A 15836-nucleotide genomic window follows, 5' to 3' on the forward strand; every position below is an offset into this window, starting at 1 on the left:
GAGGTGACAAGGGTGTGGATGAGGGTTTTGGTAGAGTGCTCGGAAAGAAAGGGGCGGATTTTACGGATGTTGTAAAGAAAGAAACGACAGGTCTTGGCGGTCTGCTGGATATGAGCAGAGAAGGAGAGAGAAGAGTCAAAGATGACCCCAAGGTTTCGAGCTGAGGAGACAGGGAGAATGAGAGAGCCATCAACAGAAATAGAAAACGGGGGGAGCGGGGAGGTGGGTTTGGGGGGGAAAATGAGAAGCTCGGTTTTGGTCATATTTAATTTCAGGTGGCGTTGAGACATCCAGGCAGCAATGTCAGACAAGCACGCTGAAACTTTGGTTTGGATGCAAGGTGAGATATCAGGGGTAGAAAGGTAGATTTGGGAGTCATCAGCATAGAGGTGGTAGGAAAAGCCATGGGATGAGATTAATGAACCAAGGGAAGAAGTGTAGATAGAAAAGAGGAGGGGACCAAGAACAGAACCCTGTTCTCCATCACCACGGGACCCTGATGCAACAGGCCCTGCTCCGCTGGCAGTCGCAGAGGTCCGTCCACTGAGAGCCTGATCAAGTCCGCATACCAGGGACGTCTGGGCCAGTCCGGACCCACCAGGATTACCCAGCCCGGATGCTTTGCCACCTGGTCTAGCACCCTGCCCAACATGGGCCAGGGCGGGAACACATAGAGAAGCTCCTATGTCGGCCACTGTTGGAGAAGAGCATCTACTCCCAGAGATCGAGGGTCCCGTCCTCTGCTGAAAAAGCGCGGCACTTGGCAATTGGCTGATGATGCCATCAGGTCTAGACTCGGCTGGCCGCAGCGCTTCGTGATGTCCAAGAACGCCTGAGCCAATAGCTGCCACTCTCCGGGATCCAAGGTATGGCGACTGAGAAAGTCCGCCTTGACATTCATGACTCCAGCAATGTGGGCCGCAGACAGCTGTTCCAGGTTCGCTTCCGCCCACTGGCATAGATTCATGGCCTCCTTGGCTAGCGGGGCGCTCTTGGTACCTCCCTGGCGATTGACATAGGCCACAGCCGTGGCATTGTCCGACAGGAGCCGTACTGGCTTCAACGCCAGTACCGGGAGAAACTCCAAAAGCGCCAACCGAATGGCTCTGAGTTCCAGGAGGTTGATAGACCACTTTGCCTCTGCAGGAGACCAGAGCCCCTGCGCTGTCCTTCCCAAGCAATGGGCTCCCCAGCCCGACAAAGAGGCGTCCGTCGTGACGACAACCCACTCCGGGGTCAAAAGAGGCATCCCTGCGGACAACTTGTCTGTCCTCAGCCACCAGCTCAGTGCCTTGCGCACCGCTAGGTCCAAGGGAAGGCGCACAGCGTAATCCTCAGACACTGGAGTCCAGCGCTGCAGCAGAGAGAGTTGTAGTGGTCTCATATGAGCCTGAAGCTTGACAATTCGATTGTCCGGCAGGAACACTCTGCCCACTTGGGTGTCGAAACGAACTCCCAGATATTCCAGGGACTGAGTCGGGCGCAGCTGGCTTTTCTCCCAGTTGATGATTCACCTCAGGGAGCTCAGAAGAGCAATCACCCAGTCTACAGCTCTGCCGCACTCTGCATAAGAGGGGGCTCGGATCAACCAGTCGACCAGATAAGGATGGACTTGTACTCCTTCCTTTCGTAGGAAGGCCGCGATGACCACCATTACTTTGGAGAAGGTCCGCGGAGCAGTAGCCAACCCGAACGGGGGGCTCTGAACTGAAAGTGTCGGCCCAGGACTGCAAAACGCAGAAAGCGTTGATGAGGAGGCCAGATGGGAATATGCAGGTAAGCTTCCTTGATGTCCAAGGATGCCAGGAACTCCCCTGCCTTCACTGCCGCTATAACAGAGCGGAGAGTCTCCATTCGGAAGTGCTGAACTTTCAAGGCCCGATTGACCCCTTTGAGGTCGAGGATAGGCCGTACAGAACCTCCTTTCTTTGGTACCACAAAGTAAATGGAGTAACGTCCCTTGCCAAGCTGATCTTCTGGCACCGGAACGACCGCACCCAGGCGGATCAGATTGTCCAAAGTCTGCTGCACTGCCACAGCATTGACCGGAGACTTGCAGGGAGAGTGTACAAACCCGTCTCTTAAGGGTCAGCAGAACTCTAGCTTGTAGCCGTCTCTGATGACTTCCAGCACCCAAGCGTCTGAAGTTACCCTGGTCCACTCGCCCAGAAACGAGGACAGGCGTCCTCCAATCTGCACTGGGCCATGGACCAAGGCCCCGTCATTGGGTACGAGACCCTGGGGGAGGACCGGAGGAAGCACCTCCGGGACGGTGGTCTCTGCGAAAGGAATGCTGCTTGGGGGAGAAGTTCCTCTTGAAGGAAGAGGGGGCAGAGGAGCCCGACTTGCCCGGGTGGTACCGACGGGCTTCCTGAAACCGTCCTTTGGAGTTACCGGGGCGAGCACTGGCCCGAGCCCTGACCTCTGGTAACCTCTTGCCCTTAGACGTGCCGAGATCGGTCACAATTTTGTCTAGCTCGACCCCAAAAAGCAGCTTGCCTTTAAAAGGCAACTTAGCCAGGCGAGACTTAGAGGCGTGGTCCGCAGACCAATGCTTCAGCCAAAGCCACCACCGCGCAGAGACTGTCTGAACCATACCTTTAGCCGAGGCTCTCAAGACATCATACAGCAAGTCTGCCAAATAAGCCAAGCCCGATTCCAGGGCCGGCCAATCAGCCCTCAAGGAAGGATCCGAGGGGGAAGCCCGCTGCACAATCGTCAGGCACGCCCTGGCCACATAGGAGCCGCAAACTGAGGCCTGCAAACTTAAAGCAGCCGCCTCGAAGGACGACCTTAAGGCCGCCTCCAATCTTCTGTCTTGGGCGTCCTTTAGGGCCGTGCCACCTTCCACCGGCAACGCCGTTTTCTTAGTCACCGCAATGATTAAAGAATCCACGGTAGGCCAAAGAAAGGCCTCCCGTTTACCTTCAGGCAGAGGATAGAGGCAGGACATAGCCCTAGCCACTTTGAGGCTCGCTTCTGGGACATCCCACTGAGCTGAAATCAAGGTGCGCATGGCCTCATGCACGTGGAAGGATCTAGGCGGGCGCTTCGTCCCCAGCATAATGGCGGAGCCAACAGAGGCTGAGGGAGAGACGTCCTCCGGAGAGGAAATCTTCAAAATGCTCATGGCCTGCACTAACAGGTTGGGCAAATCCTCTGAGCGAAAGATCCGCGCTGCAGAGGGGTCATCCGCTCCATCCGAGCGAGAATCCGTCTCCTCCAAGGAATCCCCAAGGGACCGTTGGGAGAACTCAGATACGCTGCCCTCATCTACATCAGAGGAGACAGAGTCCTCTAGGGCCTGGAAATCCACCCGAGGGCGTTTGCTTCCGGAGGCCTCAACCCTTTTATCAGACAGGGGGGCAGGGGCAGTGTTTTGCATAAGAAAAGCCTGATGCAGCAGCAAAATGAACTCAGGAGAGAATCCCCCCCGAACAGTGCACTTCTGCAGCTTGGGCCACGGCCCTAGCTGCACCCTCAACCGGCGCTCGCAAGAGCGGGGGAGAAACATGCTGCGCTTCCAAAATGGCGTCCAGCGCGAAACTCCAAGGAGCCACGCGGGAAGAACGGCGCTTAACTTTGGCCGCTTTCTTACCGTCGCCCGAATCAAGGGCGACCATAGTATTAACGTCTCCCAGCTCGAGGGCGGCCCAAGAAGAAGCCGTCCGAGCAGAGTGGCCGGCCAACATGGAGTGGGCGAGTAATGGGGGATGGGCGCTTATGGCGGGAAAAACCGCCGCACCGGAGGAAGAACCGGGACACTGACCGGCCTCCAAACTGATGCTTAACAAAGGCGATTCAGGTTTCGAAATCCCCGCATCCCCGCTAGACGCACCCACGCGGTCCGGGGAGCGAATCCTCGCGCCCTCGCCCTCCGACGCCATAAGCCATGTGGAGACCGAACAGGGAACCCCCTGCCCGCTATAAAAAGGTAAAATTACCTGCTTCTCGCTCCGAGCTGTAACGAACTGGTGTCCCAGTGAGCAGCTGCAATAAACGTTGAAATAAGCGCCCTTAAAGACGTCCAAATTTTTTTTTTTTAACGGAGCCAGTGGGAGGGGGGAAAAAAGGAGGGACCTGGCACCACCAGGTTTGCACTTGCTCAAGAAGAGCCCTCAACCCCAGGTACTCAACAAAACCTAAAAATTAGGCTTGGAGAACTAGCCAGAGCTGCTGCTGTGTGTTACCACCACCTGCTGAGATACAGAACATACTGAGGAGTTTCCAGCAGCACATGACCACATATAGGGAGGCAAAAGGATTGCTCTCTATCTCCACCTGCTGGTAGATGGACACAACCCACCAGTCTATGGATTGATCAGCATGATGATATGGAAGGTGGGTATGGAAGTTTAGCATCCCCAACAAGCCAATCAGGACAGTGATCTAAGGTTTAAAGAATGTCTGTATTTTCCTATTTGTCTGGCACTAGCTTCAACTGTTGTTCAAAGTTGTCCCCACCAGTTTCACTTTTGGCCAGATTCTGGTGAAGAGTGATTTCTAACAGTATTGCTTACCCTTAGAATTAGAAACTGGCATTGCTGAGGGGGAGGGAGGTGTTCAGGGGGGATTAGGATCGTTTGAAGGAGTTGTCCATTTGCTGCAGTTATAATATATCAGGCTACATTAAACATTGTCCCTAGACTCTAGTCCAGCCTTTGAGAAAAGGAATAAAAAAAATCTGTCTTTCCCAAACTAGAAATGAACACTGCTGTAAATCTCAGCCTTGGATGCAATGCATGCTATCTCAGGCAGGAGCAGAGTAGTTCACAGCTCTGTGAGCTTAGCAGGATGGAAGTGACCGTTATCTTTCAGCCTAGGCACTGGTCCACAGCACAGGTAATTAGCCCAGATTTTTAGAGGACAAGCTGGTACAGGAAGGCCCAAGCTCCAGCACTGAGAGGGTGAGTATCTCCTTGGAGCAATCAGAGTCTGACTGCCCTCTTTGTGCCAAGTGAATTCTCTCTGGGGCTATCAGGAAACCTGACCACTCACTTTCTGTCCCAAATGCAATCTGCTTTCTTTTTTTCTATATTTAAATCTGTTTATTAGAATTTTCATTTATAAGGAGTAGTCAACAACAGAACATAGGAAAACATAATACATGAGGCGTAGTACATTTCAGAATAATATCGCAAAGGGCCTTGTTTCTTATAGCCCGTCTTCGAGAGACATCGTCTCTATTAAAGACATATTTGTAGTATATCCTATCAAACATTTACAATCAGCTAGCAATAATATTGTAATGTTTTATGCCTAAAAGTACTTGCTAACAGATATAAGTATCTTCTGTCTTCCGTTTGATCAAGTTATGGTGCAAAAATATTTTTTTTAATAAACATCACAATGGCACAAACAACATTTCAATACAACCGTTAACTTTGTTTTTCCCTTACCCCCTCCCCTCCTCTCTTCCCATTCTATCCCCCCTCCCTTGCAATCTGCTTTCTTTTGTCTTGCAAAGGTACTGAGTAGAACTTGGTCCACAGTGCTCGGGTGACTCTTCTGGCCCAATTCAAACACACACACTCCTGCTGTTCAGAATGATAGAATCCAGGCCTAAATGAACAAAGACGACCAGTGTTAATCCAGACACTCTCCATGGGCACATAGGCACCTCCAAAAGGGGCCCCATTGGTGTTATCGAATAATAAATCTGTCTGGCAAACTGCTTGACCCCTGAAGATGAAGTGCAGATGGTCTCTGTGCTAACAGTGTCCTTGGTCAGCAAGTTCTGTCCATAGCTGATAAAGAAACAGGAAATGTCCAAACAGCCATCTTACTGATGTTCACACAGATGGTTCAGGCCTGTATGTGGACGTAGGCCTCAGATGCACACAGGGTGACAAATACCTGGGACACCTCTACATTAATCATTCACGTGTCAGTTTCTTCAAAAATAAGTAGATCAGAGCCTATGTATTTTGACTGTATTTGTGATTTAGCCAATTTGTTTGCTAATGTGATAAAGTTTTTTTTTTTTTTTTTTTGCAAATTCAGTCGCTTCTTGCCCCATATGGTGGTGAATCCTCACTCATTCCTTCTTTCCACTGGCATGTTTGTCCAAGGATGGAGATTTGACATTGGCTGTTTGATTTCATATGTCTGCACTTTTTGAGTACATGGGTCATTTGATGTTGTTTAGTCTGTTTGTATATCTAGGATAGTAGCTCTGTATGTGTAACCTATTTCTATAATCCATATCACCTTCAATTTGGGTATATAATCCTGTTATAGATTTTCGGGGGGGGGGGGGGGGGGGGGGGGGGGAACGACACAGTTTTCTTGTTCTTGCATCCAGTTTTTCAAGATCTTGGAAGCCAATCTATGTTTGCAAAGAAGAAAGAGAACAGTATTATAAACTGGTTGATGGCTTGTATCCTGTAACAGCACTTTTCAATATCAATTTTAGTAATACACTTTTTTTTTTAACCTTTTCTCTCCAATCTGAGCTGGATTGTTGGATCTTCTACTCCCAGATATTTGTATATTATCTTCCAGCTGAAGCTCCTTTTATATCACAGATATATGGTTTTTGTTTTAATTTTATATAATTGAAGATTAGTCTGGACAAATGTGCAAGCGCAATGTTTTTGAAATAAAAATCTTCACTGCTTGGAGTTCTTCCATATCTGGGAATCATTAGCATTTTTTGGATTGAAGCTAAATCCATAGGCCAGTAAGTTAATAAAGGTACTAATTTGACTTAGTGCCAGAAAAAACAAGAGTGGTGACAAGAAATCTCGTATGTGATCTAGAGAATGACATGGGGACAGACATCCGCGGTAACAGGGATAGAGCCTTAGGGGACGGGACGGGGACAGAGTATGTGGGGATGGGGACAAACTTTGTCCTCGTGTCATTTTCTGCTTTGAAACTTGTTCTCTCCTTTGGTTGTCTTAGCTTTTGTGTTCCTGGCTCCGTTGGTGAAGACTCTTTCAAGATTGTAGATCCTATTGTGTGTAAGGGCCATGTTGCTGGAGTTTTGAAACATGAAACGATACAGATTTACAGGAACTGTGTGGGACCTGCAGGCAGATCTGAACCAAAAGTTTGGATTCCTGGCTACCCCTCTCACGAATACTCTGTCTAGACTTTAGTTTACAATAGAAACTTTTTTGTGTATATGCCTGCTTCTAACAATCTCGTGAAGACAATAAATATAAAAGGAAAAATAGCTGATTTAATATGCATGCAGTTGCCTCTCTCTCCTGTTAGCATAAACATTAATGACTTCTGGATTTAGTTTTGCTGTTAAATCCGCTTCAATGTGAAGAAGAGCCAAGGTTGAAAACTTGTTTTCTCCTACGGATAAATGCAACCAGTTTCTGATCTGTCTCACTGTTGAAAAGCTTTGTTGTGATGTGGCTGACCCAACTGGGAATGTCAAAGCTAATTGAATAAGTTTATAGTAGTTTGGGTATATCATCAGAGTCACTTCTTCTTGAAGTTGTTTGTAGGTAACCAGAGATTGAGAATTGTTAAAAATATCCATTTCTGCAGCAACAAGACGAGGATTTATTTTGAGAAGGGCTGCATATTTCTGCAAAAGTGGATAGATGCCAGTTTTGTCACACCTTAACACAGAGTCACAGGCTTCAGCAATTTTCATTGATTCTTTTGAGAATCTTCTGTGTAGCTCTGAAATTATGGCATCCAAAACAGGGAGGTACAACTGATCACGCCACTTGTTTTTTTCTGTGGTAAATGTGCTTATTATCTGTTCTTGGTGTTCTCTTTGACCCATAATTGTTGTGTCAAAGAAGATAGTAGAAACTGTTGAGGTTTTACAAAGTCTTTTTCTTGAAGGCCCTATGTCCTCTGCCAGTGGAATGCTGTGGCTGTGACAGAATTCAGTGATTTCATTCCATAAATCATTCCAGTCACTGCATTGCCTGCGCTTCTCAAAGAGTGTTTTCATTTGGCTTATGAGACAGGAAGCTTTTCCAAGCGTGACATCAGCACTTTGAAGTCCTTTATGAGCAACATGGACAATCCTCATTATCTCTTGGAAGATAATCAGACATATAACAAACGGAACTGTAGTCATGTGGTGATAAAGACCACTTGCCTCTATAGACCACTTTTCCCCATTTTCTGACAGATCGTTTAAACAAGATATGATGGCAGCGTATTGTGTTTTAACTGTAAAAATACACCTCCACTTACAGGCCCAAGTCATTTCACCTGTTTGCACAATCTCTTTCTGTTTTAGACCTAAAACTTTCTGCATGTCAATAAACTTTTGATGGTTGGTTGGCTCAGCAAAGAGAGCGTAAAGCTTATCAAATACATTCAAAAATCTCACAACATTACAATTTATTCTACAGCACTCTGTAATTATGAGGTTGAGTTTTTGTGCCATGCAATGAATATCTGTTGCAAATTTGCAGTCTTCTTTCATTCGTTGCTGTACTCCTGACATAACACAAGTACCATCATATGATTGGGCTATAATCGGCACATTTTGCATTCCACTTATTTCAATACCTTTTTTTTATGGCAGTATAAATCCTATCGGCATTTTGGGAAGATAAGCAGTCAATGAAGCACAGAAATCTCTCTTTAATCTGAAGCTTCTCTGTGTACCTGATACATACTGCAAGCTGTTCTGTCGTATAAGACCTGACCTTATTTACTATTATCGCAAGAAAACCAGTCTCATTCACTGCCCTCTCAATTTGTTTGTAAACAAAATTGGTACAAATCTGTACAACTTCATTCAGGAATTCTGGGCTCGAGTAATTAAAATAATCCTCCTGCATATTTTGGAAACTTTTGTCATACTGTGAAAAGAAATTGCAGAATGTGTGGAAAATTTCTCTGAAACTGGAATCTCTTCCTTCCTCTTGGCCTTGAAACAGTAAACCAAGTTTTGAAAGTAATTTAACAATATCACAAACCTTGCTGAGGTAATCTTTGTTTCTCTGGATTTCACTCTTATAACTTTCAGAAAGCTTTCCTGTTACCAATCCTGTTTTATTGCCATGTTTGAAGCACTGCCACTTTTTCATACATTCCACATGAATCTGTGAAGATCCATGTTTAGTCAATTCTTCTGAGATAGTCTTCCAATCCTGCACACCTTTCTTGATGAATAAGTCCTCAACGTAGGCTGTTTCTGAATGGAAGTGACGGCAGGGAAAGCAGAACGCAGCATTTTGCTGAATGGAGTATTCAACCCAAGGGAATTTGGTGTAATGAGAAACTGAAAACGAACAATTGTGTTTTCCAAACATTTTCTTTGGGAAGTCAGACACATGTGGTTGCTTTGGTCCATTGCTTTTTTCACCAAGGTCTGAAGCAGCAGCTAGGCTTCTCATATCAACTTTATTTGTATCTGCTGCATACAAAGACTGAAAACTGTCTGATAAGGTATTACTGACTGCTGATGCAGGAAGGGCCTGCTCTAGGGTTGGTGTTAAATCCTGAGGGGAATCAAGCAGTGGTAATTCAGCAGTTGCTTTCACAAAAAACTTTTGGATATCCATCTTAGCTTTTGTCAAGAAAGAGGTGTTCAATTATTTTATTTTATATCTACAGAAATCTCCCAATAATTGGTACAAAACTGAAGCAGAAGTAGAATATTTCCTTCCTCATACAATTTCCACCCTAAAAATAAATAAATAAATATTATCACATAACAGCCACAAACTTCTTCCACTTTGTGACATAAAATACAGTTCTACAAAAAGGTCACTAAGGGGCCCTTTTACTAAAGCTTAGCATGCATTAAATGCTGTGCATCCTATTTTATACCTATGGGCCACATGGCACTTAGTGCATGATAATTCCATTAGCGCGTACTAAAATTTGGTACAAAAGCTCCAAGAATCCTGTCATACCTTAACAGTGCTAACATTCAGGACTTTAACAGCAATAACCCAACCCACATATAAGGCTTCAAATATTACACCAGTCCCTAGAAGACATTGTAAGGCTAAAGCTAAAAAGGGGGAAGATGAGGATGTGCTGTGTGCAACGTTTGTGCTGCACAAAACATGGCCTAGCTATTTGTGCCCTCTGTCTTGCCTGATTCCCACACTCCAAAACACCTGTCACACACACAGACCCTTCCCAAATAACAAAATAGAAGGACCACTACTACTGCTACTACTATTAAACATTTCTATAGCGCTACTAGACTTATGCAGCGCTGTACAAACACAAATTAGATATAGAAATATACAAAAACTGGAAACTCTAAAAGCCATGATCTGCATGCAGTGTAGCACCAAAGAAAAAGAAATACAAATTAGGGCTGCATCTCGATTAAAATATTTAATCATGATAAATTGCGCGATTAAACTTGGGCCATAGCCAGCTATTCTTGGGGGTGGGGGGGGGGGGCAAATTTTCTCTCTCTCCCCCAACTCTCTTACATTTACTGGTGAGGATGCCAATGCCAGTCAAAGAAATCCACTGCCCAAGTGTCCCCCTTCCTCCTTGTGCTGCCTCTGCAGCGAGGAAGTCCCAGCAGGGCACCTCCAGTTGCCGATACAGTCACTCCCTCAGCACGCTCAGGGAATGCCAGAGTTGGTGGCTGGAGGCACCAAGCTGACTTCCTTGCTCCTGAGGCAGAACGAGGAGGAAGGGGGTGACTCAGGAAGTGGATTTCATCAGCTGGTGGGGCTTCAGCCACCCCACCAGTCATTGAACAGATACTGTAGTTTTCAGGGGGCCTTCACCCATTCTCTCTCTCCCTGTGCCTCCCGTGCCTTCACCCGCTCTCTCTCTGTCTCGCTCTCTCCCTGTGCCCCGTGCCTTCACCCATTCTCTTTCTCTCTCTGTGTCCCCGTGCATTCACCCATCCTCTCTCTCCCCCTGTGCCTTCACCCATTCTCTCTCTTTCTCCCTGTGCCTTCACCCATTCTGTCTCCCTTTATGTGCCCCCTTGTGCCTTCACCCATTCTCTCTAATATGCTTACCCTCCCGTGTTCTCCCTCGCTCTCCCACCCGTCATCTCTCCCAGACTGTGGCGGCAGCAGCAGCTCTCCCCTCCCGGTTTACCCCATCAGTTGTCTTGCAGTAAATCTTCACCATGCAGCTGTGGGCAACGTATTAAAATGTTGCCTCGCCCTGCACCAGGCCTTTCCTTCTGACCCAGCGACCCTTTCTGAAAATAGGAAGTTGCATCAGAAAGGGGCAGGACGGAAAGGTCTGGTGCAGGCCGAGGCAGCATTTCAATACGCTGCTGCAGGGCAAAGATTTATTGCAAGATAACTAACGAGGTAAACTAGGAGGGGACAGCAGTCAGTAGTCCTGGAGGGAAGCAAGAGATGCCGGACTGGGGGGGGGGGGATTTTAATCATTAATCATGATTAAATTTTTTTGATTGCGGATCATGATTAACATGCAGCCGTAATAAATATAAATTCCATCCTATTCTGTGGACAATGTAAAGACATCAGAGATACACATTCCCAAGATGGCATATTTTATTCACAAAACTGGAAATTATATGCATTTTTTTCACTTCTGTGGTCTTGGGGAACTAACGTAACACCCACCAAAATGACTGGGGCTGAGCAGTTCAAATATTGTGTCTCTTCTTTCTACCCACAGAAAAAAACTACAAGATGTGTGTGGGGGGCGGGGGGAGGGGTTCTTGCCATCCCATTGACCCCCATCCAACATTATCAAAGGAGCTCTGCAGACCAAACACCTCTCCCCATCCTGCACACAAAATATAGGCTTGGGAACCCCACGTGCAGAAGAAATACTGGGGCTGCAGTGCAGAGCTGTCGTCAATCTCTTCCCCCTGCCCCACACACTGAAAAACTATGACAAAGGTTTGGTGGCTCCAGCATAACACTTTGTCCCCTTTCTCTCCCCCTAATCTCTGCCAAACAAAAGAATTCCCAGTCTCTTCTCTTTCCCATCCAAAAACTCCTCTAAGAATCTTTATCCAGCCCCCTCCTCATTTGAAACGATACACTACTGCACTTAAGCACATAAACAGCCAAAGTGGGTGAGACCAATGTCCATCTAGCCCAATATCTTCCTTCCAAAAGTGGTCAATCCAGGTCACAAGCGCCTGGCAGAAATCCAAATAGTAGAACACTCCATGGTCTCAGCCAAAAGCTTTGATCCATTCTCTGCTCAGCTACTGTATGTTGCTGTTCACTCACCAAACGTTTTGTGTGAAAGAGGACAGTAAAACATATAGGGGAAAATGTTATAAAGAGCGCTAAAAGTTAAGCACCAAAAATCTTTGTGTTAAGGTAGTATTCAATAACGGCACCTGGGCACCCAGATTCCATTACAGAATAGAACGCAAGTGCCTAAATGTTGGCATTTCCTCATGCAACTAACTTTGCAGCACTCTTACAAGCATGAGGTTGAGTTTATGTGCCATGCAATGAATGTATGTTGCAAATTGGCAGTCTTCTTTCATTCATTGCTGTATCCCTGACACAACACAAGCACCATATGACTGTGCTATAATCAGCACATTTTGCATTCCATTTACTGCCAAAGACTACTCTGTATAAGTTTTGTGCATAAGTGTGCGACCTGCTCATGTCCCATCCGTGTGCACACCTCCTTGCAGTTACATGCTAAAGCACCTAGGTGCTACCTAAGTGAATGGCACCAAAGTGCAGTTACATGCCATTCACTTCCATTTGAGCACCAAAAGTTAGACGCACTGTATAGAATGAAGGGAATAGGGGTGGGTTAAGTTTTTTGGGCAAGAAAGGGCAGCAGTATCTGGTGGACAAGACAGAAGGGGAGTGCTTCAAATATTTTGAGACAAAAAAGATCATAACTCAGCCAACCATTTCTGCCACCATAAAATAGCATGCCCCCGGGCAAGCCTTAATTGTCTCCAGCCTGTACAATCTGCTCAGCAGTTTCAATCTCTTGCCTTAACAGCTGTCAGACACTTGGGGGGGGGGGGAGAGAGAGAGCATATCAAAAGTGACAACAGTGTATGCAAGTGCATTTGTGTATCTGAAGAGCAAGAATATGCATGTATGTTTGAAGAATGAGACCGTGCACACGTGTGTGCATGCTTGTATGACAGTGTACATATGTGTGACTGAAGAATGAACATGCATGCACGTGTATGTTTGTGTCTTTTGTGATAAGGTGAGCAGTCTCATAAATAGAGCTTCCCTTTGAAATTTCGGCTACAGTGGAGAAGCCCACTGGTATAATTGCATGGTGTGCGCATACTAAAGTGAAGGAAGTTTTCAGTCTGGGGAACTTATAGAGTTAGCTATTAAGTTACCTGGAGTGGAAAAGTAGCCTAATGGTTAGAGAAGTGGACTGAGAACCAGGGAGCCTGGTTCAAATCCCATTGGGGAATTTTATGAGCTTGGGCCATTCACTTAACTCTCCAATGCCTCAGGTACAAATTAGATTGTGAGCCTTCGAGGAATAGGGAAATACCCCGATTTTAATTCGCCTTAAACTACAGTTGAAAAAAGCATGAGTTCCTACTACTGCCTCCACTGTATATTCTTTGAGAATTACCAAATCCAAAAATCCAGGTTACACAGGACAAATGCAAATCTACAAAAGAAATCTAGCATGTCTTGAATATCCAGCAGATCGCCAAGACCTGTCGTTTCTTTCTTTACAACATCCGTAAAATCTGCCCCTTTCTTTCCGAACACTCTACCAAAACTCTCGTCCATATGCTTGTCACCTCTCATTTAGACTACTGCAATCTGCTTATTGCTGGTCTCCCACTTAGTCACCTCTCCCCTCTCCAATCAGTTCAAAACTCTGCTGCCCGTCTCATCTTCCGCCAGGGTTGCTTTACTCATACTACCCCTCTCCTCAAGTCGCTTCACTGGCTCCCTATCCGTTTTCGCATCCTGTTCAAACTTCTTCTACTAACCTATAAATGTACTCACTCTGCTGCTCCCCAGTATCTCTCCACACTCGTCCTTTCCTACACCCCTTCCCGTGCACTCCGCTCCATGGATAAATCCTTCTTATCTGTTCCCTTCTCCACTACTGCCAACTCCAGACTTCGCGCCTTCTGTCTCGCTGCACCCTACGCCTGGAATAAACTTCCTGAGCCCCTACGTCTTGCCCCATCCTTGGCCACTTTTAAATCTTGACTGAAAGCCCACCTCTTTAACATTGCTTTTGACTCGTAACCACTCGCCTCCACCTACCCTCCTCTCCTCCTTCCTGTACACATTAATTGATTTGATTACTTTATTTTTTGTCTATTAGATTGTAAGCTCTTTGAGCAGGGACTGTCTTTCTTCTATGTTTGTGCAGTGCTGCGTACACCTTGTAGCGCTATAGAAATGCTAAATAGTAGTAGTAGTAGTAGTCTTGAATAATGCAGATAATGTAGTCTAAGGAATGAATAAATAAAGGCAAGCAGAAGTCTCAGAGTAACTCAGCACTCACTAAGGACCCCTTCAGGTTGGGGTCCTTCTATTTGGGGGGAGGGGGCTTCAACAGGGGATTTGTGCTTCAGTAGCGATGGTTCAGGGGGCACCTCAAGGTTACTTTGCCTGACCCCTTTCAGGAACATTAGACCATGGCTTTGCAGCCTGAGCCCTCCTGGATGCTAAAACCACCTCTAGGGTTTCCATAAATAAACCTGCATTATGACAACAAAACTTGTGCTAGAGCCCTTTAATAGATGCTAAGGAGCAAGTAATGCATGTTATTGCCTATATTTATCAAACTACAAAAATTATTTGGGAAAAGAATCTATAGTGTCTAACAACACAAATAAAAGATTCCTTGTATGACAGTAAATAAGCAATGAAGATTCTAAAAATAGTATAAAGGGAGGAAAAAACCTGAAGAAGCTCCCAGCTGTTGGCTGGTTGAGCAGGGCTTCATCATCATTGGCAAAGCAATTTCCCAGATAGACCTGTGGTTTTAATTAAATAGCAAAATATCAGCTTTAGGGGGTCACTTGATGGCAGCGCCTTGATCGGATGCCTGAAAGCTCGGCTCCATCCCCCTTGTATGAAAAACCTCAACTTTTAACGCTCAGCGGGGTGAGGAGACATGGATAATCAGACCTACTGCTAATACAATTGACCGTGGCACTACTGGCGAGCAGAACCCACGCTGGGAGAGTTGGGCATGCCAAGTCGATCAGCGCGTTTGGGCACGGAGCAGGCAGTAAGCAGTGCACGCAAGATGGCGGCTTCACAACGAGACTCCCCAGTGGCGCATGCGATGGCAGAAGACACCACTCGTATATCAATGAGACATATGTCTAACCTCTTGACGAGAAACTTGCTAAACTGCATGCCGCTTTAGATGAGTTAAAAAATTCGGTGGCAGGGCAGGCGGAGGACCCAAGTTCAATCAATGGAGAACAGGTTGGGAGCACTTGAGTTGGAGTGCCAAAAATTGTCAGAGAGAGTTGAAAACCATGAAAACAGGGGGAGAATAAATAACATCCGCATGATTGGCCTTACTGGAAATTACAGAGAGATGGCTGCCGGAAGTAGTTGGCCTACCTAAGGCCTAGTGCACGTGGAGCGAGTGCATCGTGTGGGGAGCAGGAGGGAGGATAGTGCCAGGCTGCGCCCTGGCATTGCTCGTTTTCTCAATTACGCAGTCAAAGCTAAGATTATGGAACTGTACAAAAAGAAGTGCACTCTGGATTACAAGGGCTCCAGGCTGCTTTTGTTTCATGACTATTCCCTTAAGGTATCTGAGCAGTGGAGGGTGTTGGTGCCCTTCTGCTCCCAGCTTTTTGATAAGGGAGTAAAATTTGCCTTTCAGTATCCAGCGAAGGTACGGGTAGTCCACAACAACCGCACACTGGTCTTTACGACTGCTGAGAGCCTGCGAGCCTTCATGGAACTACCGTCAACCTGAAATATGAGGCTCTGCCA

This window comes from Microcaecilia unicolor, chromosome 2 (assembly GCF_901765095.1).
Source record: "Microcaecilia unicolor chromosome 2, aMicUni1.1, whole genome shotgun sequence".
Taxonomy (NCBI): domain Eukaryota; kingdom Metazoa; phylum Chordata; class Amphibia; order Gymnophiona; family Siphonopidae; genus Microcaecilia; species Microcaecilia unicolor.